Source organism: Gorilla gorilla, chromosome 4 (genome assembly GCF_029281585.2).
Source record: "Gorilla gorilla gorilla isolate KB3781 chromosome 4, NHGRI_mGorGor1-v2.1_pri, whole genome shotgun sequence".
In the NCBI taxonomy this organism is placed as follows: Eukaryota; Metazoa; Chordata; class Mammalia; order Primates; family Hominidae; genus Gorilla; species Gorilla gorilla.
The window spans coordinates 93129263-93143104 of NC_073228.2; positions in this window are offsets into that span (position 1 = coordinate 93129263).

Here is a 13842-nt window from a genome sequence, read left to right on the forward strand (position 1 = left end):
AATAAAAATGGGACTTTCAGATGCCTGTCATTTTCTAAAATGCTTTGAAGCTTAAATTTTCTATGTATATCAAGAGAGTTAAGTCCCTCTGAATAGAGTGCACTAATGATAAATTTAAGATTTCAGGAATCAATCTACAATACTGTTACAAAAACCATACCTATTATTGACATCACACAGTCAGCTTTTGTGCAAATTTCATTTGTGACAACTATTTATTATACTTAAGTGGCAGGAAAAAGGCTCCAACACTGAAGTTTTAAAAATAGTGACAGGCACTGAATGTAGATGGCACTGGACCAATCAGATAATGTGATAAGACAGTGCTAACAGGTCAAAGCAGTTGTGGCAAATGAAAGGAATTAAGAAAGTACTCACGGCTATTCAGCAACTCACTTTTTTTTTTTTTTTACAAGAGTGCAACACTTCTGTGGGAAGCCTGAGAAAAGGTGCTCTGGTAGACGGAATTCTAAGGTGCCCCTAAGATTCCCTCCTTCCAGTGCATAACCCCTTCTTGAGTATGAGCAGGTCTAGTGAATATGATGAAATATCACTCTGGTGATTTTGTTATATTATATGGCAGAAGGGATTTTGCAGATGTAGTTAAGGTCCCTAATCATTTCACTTTGACTGAATCAGAGAGAGATAAATCTGGGTGAAACTGACTAGTCAGGTGAGCCCTTAATAGAGATCAGAAAGATTGGAAGCACTAGAGAAATACTCCTGGAAGAAGTAGGTTGCTGTCCTGGAAGAAGTAAGTTTCTGTGTGGTGAGAGGGTCTATGCAAGAGGTTGCAGGACAAAGACCTGAAGGCGGGTTCTAGCAGCTGAGTGTAGTCCCTAGCGAATAGCTAGCAAGAGAATAGGGTTATTGATCATTTAAACTGCAAGCAACTAGTGAGCTCGGAAGAGGACCCTGGTGTTGAAGGTGTGACTGTAGCTCCTGCCAGTACCTTGAGGTCAGCCTAGTGACATGCTGAGCAGAGGACCCAGCTAATTCGTGTCCAGACTTTCAAGCAAGAACACTTTGAGATGATGAGTCTTGTATTGTTTTAGGCTATGAAGTTTCTGGTAATCTTTTACATAGCAATAGGAAAATGAACATAGGTGAGAATGAAGCTTTTATGTGGACAGTACAGTTGTAAGGTTAAAGACAGGAGTATGAATGTATATGTAATATGACTACACTGATTTAAAAATTATCAAATACAAGTGTGGTTCAAATCCTGGATGGAAATGTGCAATTGTGTTTGGATTGATGGGACTATGGTATTTTTATTTTACTTTTTGTTCTACATTTTTATTATTTTAGAAATATCTTTAATGAATATAGATTATTTTTTCTTTCTTTATTTTTATTATTATTATTTTTGAGATGGAGTTTTGCTCTCATTATCGAGACTGGAGTACAGTGGTGCAATCTTTGCTCACTGCAACCTCCACCTCCTGGGTTCAAGCGATTCTCCTGCTTCAGCCTCCCGAGTAGCTGGGATTACAGGTGCCTGCCACCATGCCCGGCTAATTTTTTTGTATTTTTAGTAGACATGGGGTTGCACCATGTTGGCCAGGCTGGTCTTGAACCCCTAGCCTCAAGTGATCCACCCGCCTCAGCCTCCCAAAGTGCTGGGATTACAGGCATGAGCCACTGCTCCTGGCTGATGATTTTTAAAATAATTAAAACACAAGCCTTGCCCAAGAATTTTTTTTTTCCTGAGAAAATAATATCCGAGACCTTTTGCCTTCTAAGGATAAATCCATGGTGATGACTGTAATAGGCCTAACAAAAGCTGAGGGATGGTTGATCTGCCACTTATTTCACATGTGCTGAGGAGCCCTGTGGCAGAGAGATCAAACTGATGGCCTGTGGGCCATAGTCCATCTGTAGATATGCTTTGCACTGTGTTTTAAGGAAATTTAAGACAACATTTAAAAACCAGAAAGTTTCATGCAAAAACCGTATTTTTCATCTTTGCTTACAAATTTGGGTGATCTATTGACATCAAGCTCATGTTCTCACATGGCAACAAAGGGCTGGAGTTGAAAATCTCATGCCTTCCACCTTACCACAGTCCACGGCTCCCAGTGCCCTGCCTGATGCCGAGACTCAGTATCAATTGCAATTCATCATTGCACTTGGTCTCTTGTTATCCTTAAAGTGGAAAAACATTTTTTCTGTGCTTGTTTCCCTATCAAAAGTGGAAAATGAAAGATGGAGCGCAGAGGGCTCCTTGTTCCTGAAGCCCACTGTGCTTTCTTCATTTATGAGCTTGTTGGCATTTGTGATTGTGACCCCGGGGAGATTAAATAAATAATTGATTGAAAGCACCTAGTATAACCTGGGCCAGATACTTAGCATATGTTAATTTCCTTCTATATATCCTTTCTTGTAGCTGTTTTGAAACATTTTGACATGGAATAAAGTGGTTATTACATTCCCATGGACTCTTAAGTGGAGCAAGCATCACAACAAAATGTTGAAATCAAGCAGGAAAGACCTAGATTACATTTCTAATAAAGCTGAAAATATAAAGAGGGAAGATAGTATGATAACCATGTAGGTGACCCCAGTTTTCCCTTTCAATCTCTACTGAAATCGATGAAATTTCTCCCCAGAGCCAGGGAGGGGAGAAAACCATCCCCTGCTGCCGTGTTCAGTTTCAATTGGCTGTGTATCCCTGGCCTCGGGGTGAGGTTAACTGCAAGGGAAAGTCACATTTCAGAACACTTAAATATTTTTTCTTGCTAAACCACACTGAAGACACTAATTCCATTTATTTCCTAGCTGTATAGAGGTGAATGAGCAAAAAACCACTCCTGCATTTTCAGTCTTCAAATAAAGCCTAATTAAAGAAATATATAGTTTTTATTGAGCTGCAAGAAAAAGGGACATGGTACACAATTAAGTTTGCATTAATTATTAAAGCCATAAAATTATTAATGTAACAAATATTACACATTAATAAGAAATATATTTTGTCGCCAACTGCTGCATGAAATTTCTCTTTCATAATCTATAATCCAAAGGAGAAATGGAAAAAGAATGTGTAAAAAACATTATGTTCTAGCCTTAAGTTTATTGCTGTTGGAAGTAAGATGTTTGACATATTTCAATACTATTATTTCTAAGATGCAATTGTTCTGAGTCAGTTAAACAATAAAGTGGGAGAAAAAGGTATAATTGTGATAATAATTGCTTGTAATGAAGTTTGACTAGGGGGCTAAAAATATTTGTCAATCTGCCCAATATTTTCCTCTGTTGGAAGACTGCAAGTTCAGTATGCAGAGAGGAGAGGGACTTCCTCCACCCTCATTTCCTATCTTCCCTGGCTGAGCTTGAATTATTCTGCTCTTACTCTTTTTGGAGTGAGAGAGATGACATTAAAGCCAGCTTTCTGATTCATGGATCGCCTACTTGGAAAATTCTCACAGTCATTCAAAGTCCTTTGGAGAATAAGAAATGATTATTTATCCACCCACTCATCCCCGGTCCTGTTCTATACTTCTTATCAAAACCCAGTAACCTGCTACTGCAATTGGCTGTTTACTTCCATGTATGCCATAGGCTTACACAGTACACATCATATCACAAGCCTCTTCTAAGGTCACAAGAGAGCTGTTTTGTTCAAATCAAGATTAAGATTGCATGATTTATAAGTATCTTAATGAGATCTTATTGGTGAATCAATTTTTAAAATGTTAGTAATATCATCCCTGAGAGGTTTGAAAAAATAAAAAAAAAGTTAATGTGTACTGTTGGGGATGATACAAGGTGAAGGAGGTGTTCTACTTTAGAAACCAGTGTGTCCGGAATTGGTGGGTTCTTGGTCTCACTGACTTCAAGAATGAAGCCACGGACCTTCGCGGTGAGTGTTACAGTTCTTAAAGGCGGCATGTCCGGAGTTTGTTCCTTCTGATGTTCGGATGTGTTCGGAGTTTCTTCCTTCTGGTGGGTTCATGGTCTCGCTGGCTCAGGAGTGAAGCTGCAAACCTTCATGGTGAGTGTTACAGCTCTTGAGGCAGCGCGTCTGGAGTTGTTCGTTCCTCCTGGTGAGTTTGTGGTCTCGCTGGCTTCAGGAGTGAAGCTGCAGACCTTCACAGTGAGTGTTACAGCTCACAAAGGCAGCGTGGACCCAAAGAGTGAGCAGCAGCAAGATTTATTGCAAAGAGCAAAAGAACAAAGCTTCCACACTGCGGAAGGGGACCCGAGCTGGTTTCCAGTGCTGGCTCTGGCAGCCTGCTTTTATTCTCTTATCTGGCCCCACCCACATCCTGCTGATTGGTCCATTTTGCAGAGGATGGATCGTCTGTTTTGACAGGGCGCTGATGGGTGCGTTTACAATCCCTAGACACAAAGGTTCTCCACCTCCCCACTAGATTAGCTAGATACAGAGTGTAGACACAAAGGTTCTCCAAGTCCCCACCAGAGTAGCTGGATACAGTGTCCATTGGTGCATTCACAAACCCTGAGCTAGACACAGGGTGCTGATTGGTGTGTTTACAAACCTTGAGCTAGATACACAGTGCCGATTGGTGTATTTACAATCCCTTAGCTAGACATAAAGGTTCTCCAAGTCCCCACCAGACTCAGGCGCCCAGCTGGCTTCACCCAGTGGATCCCGCACCGGGGTTGCAGGTGGAGCTGCCTGCCAGTCCCGCGCCGTGCGCCCGCACTCCTCAGTCCTTGGGTGGTCGATGGGACTGGGCGCCGTGGAGCAGGGGGGCGGCGCTCGTCGCGGAGGTTCCGGCCGCACAGGAGCCCACAGAGGAGGGGGAGGCTCAGGCATGGCGGGCTGCAGGTCCCGAGCCCTGCCCCACGGGTAGGCAGCTAAGGCACGGTGAGAAATCGAGTGCAGCGCCGGTGGGCTGGCACTGCTGGGGGACCCAGCACACCCTCCGCAGCCGCTGGTCCGGGTGCTAAGCCCCTCATTGCCCGGGGCCTGCAGGGCCCGCCGGCCGCTCCGAGTGCGGCCCGCCAAGCCCACGCCCACCCGGAACTCCAGCTGTCCTGCAAGCGCGGCGCGCAGCCCCTGTTCCCGCTCGCGCCTCTCCCTCCACACCTCCATGCAAGCTGAAGGAGCTGGCTCCGGCCTTGGCCAGCCCAGAAAGGGGCTCCCACAGTGCACCGGTGGGCTGAGGGGCTCCTCAAGCGCGGCCAGAGTGGGCGCCAAGGCTGAGGAGGCGCCGAGAGCGAGAGCGAGCGAGGGCGCACGCCGTCAGTTTTCACAGGAGCAAAAAGAGAGTGTGTAAGTAGAATATGCAATCTTCCCCAGAAGGGAACTATCAAAATCAAGCGGGAGTTCAAAGGTGAAAAATTAACACTTAGTTCGAAGAGTTAGGATAAACTTCTTGGAAAAGGTGACATTTAAGATGTGTGGTAATGAATGGGAGGAGTTTTAAGCAGAGGAAAGATTATGGATGTCTGGGTAGTTAGAAGTGCAAGAAGGCACATGAGCAAATGGACAGAGGGACAGTTTAGTTCATGCTTGGGAATAGCACGTACTCCAACTTGGCTGAAACAATTTGCACGCAAGACCTGGGAAATTAGGCTCCCAGAAGTGGGTTAGAGTTCTATCAAGGTGGCCTTGATAGGCCTTAAATGACAGGCCTGGGAGGTTAATGATCAAGGTCTGGGTGTTATCACTCTACATGGAATGTGCTTTCAAGGTTGGTGCTACGTTAATTTAGTTTTATGTTTTATTTAAGTTTACTGTAGTCCCATTTAGCAACCAGCTCTCTTAGATTGAGTTCTCTGGCTCCAGCTTCTTTCTTTCTTTCTTTTTTTTAAAATAAATTTTATGTGTATATTTGAGGTTTACAACATGCTATTATAAGATACATATGGCTGGGTGCAGTGGCTCACACCTGTAATCCGAACACTTTGGGAGGCTGAGGGGGGTGGATTACCTGAGGTCAGGAGTTCAAGACCAGCCTGGCCAACATGGTGAAACCCTGTCTATACTAAAAATAAAAAAATTAGCCGAGCATGATTGTGTGTGCCTGTAATCCCAGCTACCTGAGAGGCTGAGGCAGGAGAATCGCTGGAACCTGGAAGGTGGAGGCTGCAGTGAGCCGAGATCGTGCCACTGGAACTCCAGCCTGGGTGACAGAGCAAGACTCCATCTAAAAAAAAAAAAAAAAAAAAAAAAATTACATATCATATAGGTAGTAAAATGATCATTACAGTGAAGAAGCAAGCAGATTAACATATCTATCATTCCCACATAGTTACGCTTCTTGTGAAAAGAGTAGCCAAAATCTACTTATTTAACAAAAATCCCCAATACATTTTTATTCATTTTAGTTGTCATGTCGTAAATTCGATCTCTGAACTTGTTCATCCTGTGTAACTGCTACTTTATGTCCTTTGACCTGCGTCTCTCCATTTCCTATCCCTGTCCACCTCCATGGTGGTTACCACTGTTTCATTCTCAATCACTGTATTTGAGCTCTTCCTAAAATATATTCCACATATAAGTGAGTCCATGCAAATTTGTGTGTGTGTGTGCCTGGCTTATTTTACTTAGCAAAATGTCTTCTGGTTTCATCCATGTTGTGGCAAATGTCAGGATCTCCTTCTTTTGTAAGACCAAGTAATATTCCATTGTGTGTGTGTGTGTGTGTGTGTGTGTGTGTGTGTATGTGATATCTATATCTACATCTATATGTAACATCTTTATCCATTCATTCATTGATCAGCATTTAGGCATTTAGGTTGATTTCATGTCTTGGCTGCAATGAATATGGAAGTGCACATATTTTTATGAGGTGGTGATTTCATATCCTTTGGTTGTATACCCAGAAGAGGGATTGGTGGATCATCTGTAAGTTCTTTTTTTTTTTTCTTTTTTTTTTAGACCGTGTCTCACTCTTTCACCCAGGCTAGAGTGCAGTGATGTGATCACAGCTCACTGCAGCCTTAATCCCCTGGCCTCAAGCAATTTTTCTGCCTCAGACTTCTTAGGTATCTGGGACTACAGGAGTGCACCACCACACGTGGCTTTTTTTAAGAAAAAAAAAAAAAATGTTTCAGTAGAGGCAAGGTCTCGTTATGTTGCCCAGGATGGCCTTGAACACCTGGGCTCAAGCAATCCTCCTGCCTTGGCCTCCCAAAGTGTTGGGATTACAAATCTGAGCCACCACACCCAGCCTGGAAGTTCTATTTTTAATTTCTTTAGGAACCTTCATAGTATTTTCCATGACTGTACCAATGTACATCCCCACCAACAGTGTACTAGGGTTTCTTTTTCTCCACATCTTTATCAGCATGTCTTATCTCTTGTCTTTTTGTTACTAGTCACCCTTACGGGTGGGGTGTGTGGTGATATCTCATAGTGGTTTTAATTTTCACTTCTCATATGATTAGTGATGCCAAACACCTTTTCATAAATCTGTTGCCCATTTTTATGTCTTATTTGGAGAAATGTCTGTTCAGGCCCTTTGCTCATTTTTAAATTGGGTTATTTGTTTTCTGGAATTGAGTTGTGGAGTTGCTCACAAATTTTGGATATTAACTGCTTATCTGATATGTGGTTTGCCATTGTTTTTTTCTAGTCTGTGGGTTGCCTTTTAATGTTGCTGGCCTCTCCTTTGCTGTACAGAGCTTGCTAGTTTTATATAGTCACATTTATTTGTTTTTGGTTTTGTAGCCTGTGTTTTTGGTGTGATATTCAAGAAACCATTGCCAAGGCGAATGTCAAGCAGCTTTTCCCCTATGTTCTCTGCTAAAAGATTTATGGCTTCAGGTTTTACATTTAGGTATTTTATCCATTCGAGTTGATTTTTGTGCATGGTATAAGATAAAGCCCAATTTCATTCTTTTGCATGTGGAAATCCAGTTTTATCAGGACCACTTATTGAAGAAACTATCTGTTCCCCATTGTATCCTCTTGGTGGCCTTGTTGAACATTTGTTGACCTTACATGTTTGGATTTATTTCTGGGTTCTCTATTCTGTTCCATTGGTCTATGTTTCTGTTTTCATGCCAGTACTATGCTGTTTTGATTATTATAGCCATAAAATATAATATTATTTTATTTTATTTTTTGAGATGGAGTCTCGCACTGTTGCCCAGGCTGGAATGTATTGGCACCATCTTGGTTCACTGCGACCTCTACTTCCCGGGTTCAGGCGATTCTCATGCCTCACCCTCCCAAGTAGCTGGGATTACAGGCACGTACCACCATGCCGGGCTAAATTTTTTGTATTTTTAGTAGAGACAAGGTTTTGTTATGTTAGCTCAGCTGGTCTCGAATTCCTGACCTCAGGTGATCCTCCTGCCTCGGCTTCCCAAAGTGCTGGGATTATAGGCATGAGCCACTAGGCCTAGCCAATAGCTTTATAATTTTAAATCAGAATTGTGATGACTTCAACTTTGTTTTTGTTTCTCAGTATTGCTTTGCTATTCAGAAGGTGTTGCCATTCCATTTGAATTTTAGGATTATTTTGTCTATTTCTGTAAAGAATGCTATTGTAATTTTGATAGAGATTGAGTTAAATCTGTATGTTGCTTTGGATGGTATGGACATTTTAACAATATTAGTTCTTCCTGTCCATGAACATAAGATATCTTTCCATTTATTTGTGTCTTCAGTTTTTTATCTGTATTTTATAGTTTTCAGAGTACAAATCTTTCACCTCTTTTGTTAAATTTATTTCTAGGTTTTAAAAATATTATTGTAAATTTGATTGTTTCCTTAATTTATTTTTCAGCTAGGTCATTATTTGTGTGTAGAAATCCTACTGATTTTTATATGCTGATTTTGTTGTAACTTTACTGAATTTATTAGTTCTAACAGTTGTTTTCTGAAATCTTTGGGATTTTCTACATGCCATTTTCAAGTAGAGATAATTTCTATTCTCCCTTTATGTTTTGGATGCCTTTTCATTTGTTTTCTTTTGTGATTGTTCTTGTGAGTACTTCTAGTACTATGTTGAATAGAAATGGTGAGAATGGGCAACCATACCTTGTACCACATCTTAGTGAAAAAGTTTTCAATTGTTCCTCAATGATTATGATGTTAGCTCTGAGTTTTTTAATAGATGGCTTTTATTATTTGTGTTTTTAAAAATTTTATTCTGTTGAGGAAGTTTCCTTCTATACCTAAATTGTTAAGAGTTTTTTGTAAGGAAGAATGCTGAACTTGGTCAAATGCTTTTACCGCATCAATTGAGATGATCATGTGGTATTTAATCTTTCATTCTTTTAATGTGGTGTATCACACTGATTGATTTGCATATGTTAAACCAGCCTTGTATGGCAGGGATAAATCTCACTTAGTCATGATGTGTAATATTTTTACTTTGCTGTTCAATTCAATTTGCTAACATTTTATTGAGGATTTTTGCATTGATATTCATCAGAGACATTGGCCTGTAGTTTTCTTTGTTTTGCAGTGTCTTTGTCTTGCTTGAGGTATCAAGGGGGCTCTGGTTTCTTTTGCATGTTTCATGGTTCTTTGCTTATTGTAAATAATAACTACCAATACTCAATGTATCCATTGACTTTTTATTTGATTGCTGAATTTCTTGGTTGTTCTCAACCACAAGGTATCAGCAAGTATTACATACCATATTAGCTCTTAAGAGCATCGTGGAGTAAGTATGCTCATTTTATAACCAATCAGAATTAAGGTTGCAGAGATTAAGATGTTTGCTCAATTTCTTCCAATGAGACCAGACCCACACATTTTGATTTCAAGTCCTGAACTGTTTTCCACTGTTGTGGTTTCTAGAACACGTAGGCTTTAATACTTTGTAATATCAAGCAAAAGGAAAGAAAAAAAGATGCATTTTGGGGATAATAAGAGAGAAGCTCAAAAGAAGTTCTCTTCCTACACAAATCTAAATTTCACTTAGATCCAAGTGTTCAGCATGACTCAATCTTTCTCATAGATTTTCTTTTGCACATATACATTTTAGTATCTCATCTCATCCTGGATTTCCAGACAAAGATATGTGAAAAATCCTCTTTTAATAACAATATTGGATCATTATAATAATAGTTATTATTTACTCTTTTATCATGTAGTGTTTGCCAGTTGCTGTATAGATGCTTTACACATAATATGTCTATTTCTTTTGCAATTCCACAAGCCCATTTTACAAAGAAGTAACTAAACTTTCTTCCCCCACCACCCCTGGCTTTATTGTGGTATAATTAACAAAAATTGTACATATTTACAATCTACAATGTGATGTTTGGATGTGTGTATACATTGTGAGATGATTACCACAATCAAGCTAATTAACTTATTCACTACCTAATATTCACACCCCACTTTGTGTGTACGTGGTTAGAACATTTAAGATCTACTCTTTTAGTAAATTTCAAGTATTTAATATTAGTATTATTAGCTATAATCCCCTTGCTGTACATTAGCTCTCCAGAATTCATTCATCCTCCATAACTGAAACTTTGTACCCTTTGATGTACCTCTCCCTATTTCCCCCACCCTCCAACCCCTGGCAAACACCATTCTAGTGTCTGCCTCTATTAGTTTGGCTTTTTTGGATCTTACATACACATGAGATCATGCAATATTTGTCTTTCTCTGCTTCGTTTTTCCAATCTACTCCTGCCTTCAGATTCTGAGACCTTTCCTCCTGTTTCCAAAGCTACTGGTGTCTAGCCAGGAACATGTTTACTGAATTTATTCTACTACTTTTTTTTCTGAAAACATGATTTAGATCAAGCTCTAATCCTATAGCCTTAGGCAAGAAGACTCCTTCAAAATCATTTCTATTTATTGCCTATCTTTTAAGTCTCCATTGTGTGCCTGATTTTAGTCTAATTTCAGAGAAGCTATTGAAAGAAAGCAGTGTTAAGATATGCTTTTTATCTTGCAGGAACGTAAATTTCAGTTAAATCAAACACAAATTCAACTGAAGGGGGAGTGGAGTCAATAGGGGCCCAAAATTATATATTCTAGAAGGTTGGTAAAGGGAAACAGGAGATGAGGATAAAATTGGACCTTGAAGGTTGGGTAGAATTAGGATGAGTGGAAAGAAGTGGGCATTTGGTGAGAGTGATAGAAAGCACTGTGAAAAAAGGTGCTGGCCTGTGAATGTTTTTGTTTACTAAAATGCTTCTAACTCATCTTTGAATTTACTCTTGGTTCTTCCTAATGACCAATCAAAAAAGAAAAGCAACAACAACAACAACAAAACTGTTTTTGAGCCACTCTCTGTGGTCATGGTATGAAAGACTGAATAGCTTAAATGCACTTCAATGTCAGAAGTCAAGCAAGACACTAATAGGCCTAAAGGTAAAAGCTATTGTTATTGGCAGTTCAAGAACGTACTTGTGCAAGACAGTCATTCTAACCTAAAATGCTAACCTCCATCTGGTTTGGGCTAATTTAATGTGTAGGTGTAGGTGTGAGATTTACAATCCTTTGAAGAGTGTGGGACAGTAAGTATTTAACCTCAAGAGGGTGTGATTTCTATTGCATCACTTAAGAAAAAAAACAGTGGTAACACCACAAACATGTACATCACCTATAAACCAATTCTGGCTTGATGATATTATCACTTTTTTTTAAGCCGGTGACACAGATATCTTGTGCTCAGTCACCTGGGATAAATCTGTTATGAAAACGTTGAATTGCTTCAAATTGTTTTCACCTGTATCAGGTAGTTTTACATAAGGTAGTGGAGAATTGAGAGACAATAGATTCACCACTCCTGAAAGAAATCCCCATTTCCCTCATTCTTTTTTTAGCTGCCTGCAGATTGCACCTAAGTCTTTTCTAATACTTTTTCTCACATTATTTACTTCAGCTTGTAGAGTGGTGCCAACAGGGTTAGGATTCAAATAACCTCGGGTTCTGTTAGAAATGCCAGTGTCCAAGCTTTCTTCTCAGGGTCAGATTGCATTGATATGAGTTGGGCAGAGCCATGGATATTTTTTTGAAAGGCCTCTAGGTGAATCTAACATGCATATGGGGTTAAGAATCATTGATTTAGAATCTTCATATGTAGAAAGGTGGATGGGCTTTAGTCATGTTATAAATAACGTAATAGAAAATGTTATCAAGTTGAAGCATTATGAAGCTTTCTAGGGAGAGTGAGAACTATTCCAATGGACTACCAATTCTACACTAAAAGGTAGAAGGCTTGCAGGAACTTGCCTAATGACCATTAAAAAACCTGCATCTTGTCTCCAACTCCTGTGCCTTTCTACCAAGTTTTTCAATACCTGTGATTATGTATGATTTACTCAAATATCACAACCTTGGGAGAGGTTTTTCTTGGTTATCTAATCCAAAATAGTCTTTCTCCATCCTTATTTTATCTTATTTTTTTCATAACACAGTATCTGAAATCAACATGTTTATTGTTTATTTATTAATCTGCTTTCTCACATTAGAAAGTGTGAGAGCAGGGATCTTTGTCATCTTGTTAACTCCTATATCCCTAGCATCTAGAACAGTGATTTGTGTATGATTGTTGAATACATGAATGACACAGTGAGAATTAAGCATTCCTACAAATATGTCAATCCCATCATGTGGTCTATGTCTAGATGGAGGCGGAACAGGGACACTTTTAATAGGATAGGTTTCTCGGAGCAGCAGCTGCATTTGAGGCAGAAAATCAATTTCTACCCTGGATGACATTTTCCAAAGAAGTGTATCTGGTAGCGTGGAATCTTCTATCTGACAGGGCTTGTGTCAAAATACTAGGATGTCTAGATGAGTGGCCCACTTTCTGTAGAGAGGGTGTGCCATTCAAAGATGCTCTGAACTGTACATGCAATTTAGTCCTTGTTCTAACAGACTTTCTGCTTGCACAAAGAAGAGAGTGACTATGGCTTTGTGAGTATACTTATGTTCAGCAAGGAATTTGCATGTGAATGCATATATGCACATTTTATAAACTTGCTGGAGAAAGAAACGTGGGATGCAGATTCCCCAAGTTAGCTAGTATGTATAATATTTTTGGTAGTTGGGTGGAGGACGCCTGTCTGGTATGTTCTTAAATATTTGAAATGCAACCGTTGTTTAAGACCTAAAATTCACAATAAGATGGAGACAATTTCAGAAAAAAATCTAGAGTGTTAATCACAATTTATGCAAAACATGTTAAGTGAATGAACCCAACCATTTGTCATGTACACACCATTGTGCTAAGGAATGCCTTTCCTCATGCTATTCGTTACTGAGGAAAATCACTGCCAAAGCAGTTTAGCTAATTCATTTCCATGTTTGGAATTAAGCATTTTTAACAGTTATCTACTTCCCATTGTCTGCCTGGGACAAGCCTTGTCTTGTCAGGGCTTAGCTGGCTGCTGCCAGAATTGAGATAGGGACATCAGAATCGTGTTGTAAACTCAGGAAGATATAGTCAGGGAAGCCTGCCTCTGCCCAGGAGTAAGAGGGGAGAGACAAAGAGGCAATGTTAGTTTTATGTGTATATGGAGCTAATAACTGCTTGCTTTGTGCCATTTCAGCACCCTAGAAAGTATGTGTATTTCCTCTACTTCTTCCTCTCCACTCCCCATCCAAGCACACATACAGAAACTTATAATGTCTTTAATAGGGAGATAGCTTTTAATTTATAAATACAGAAGAGATAATACTTCAGGTAGAAGAAAATTATTGATTGATATTCTCATGGATTGAAATAACTGATAATCTTTTCCTGAGCTGAAAAAATAAGGGAGCTAATAAATTTTCGACTTGTACTATGTGCTGAGTTCTGTCTTAGAAAAATTAAATATAATTTAAATATTTCATTTAACATAAAACTTAGATAAGAGTTTGGTAGGAAAATGATCTCAGGTGCTTGAAATCAGGTTGGCAATAGAAAACCCTCCTAAATGGGAGCCCAGGCTTTTGTAGGC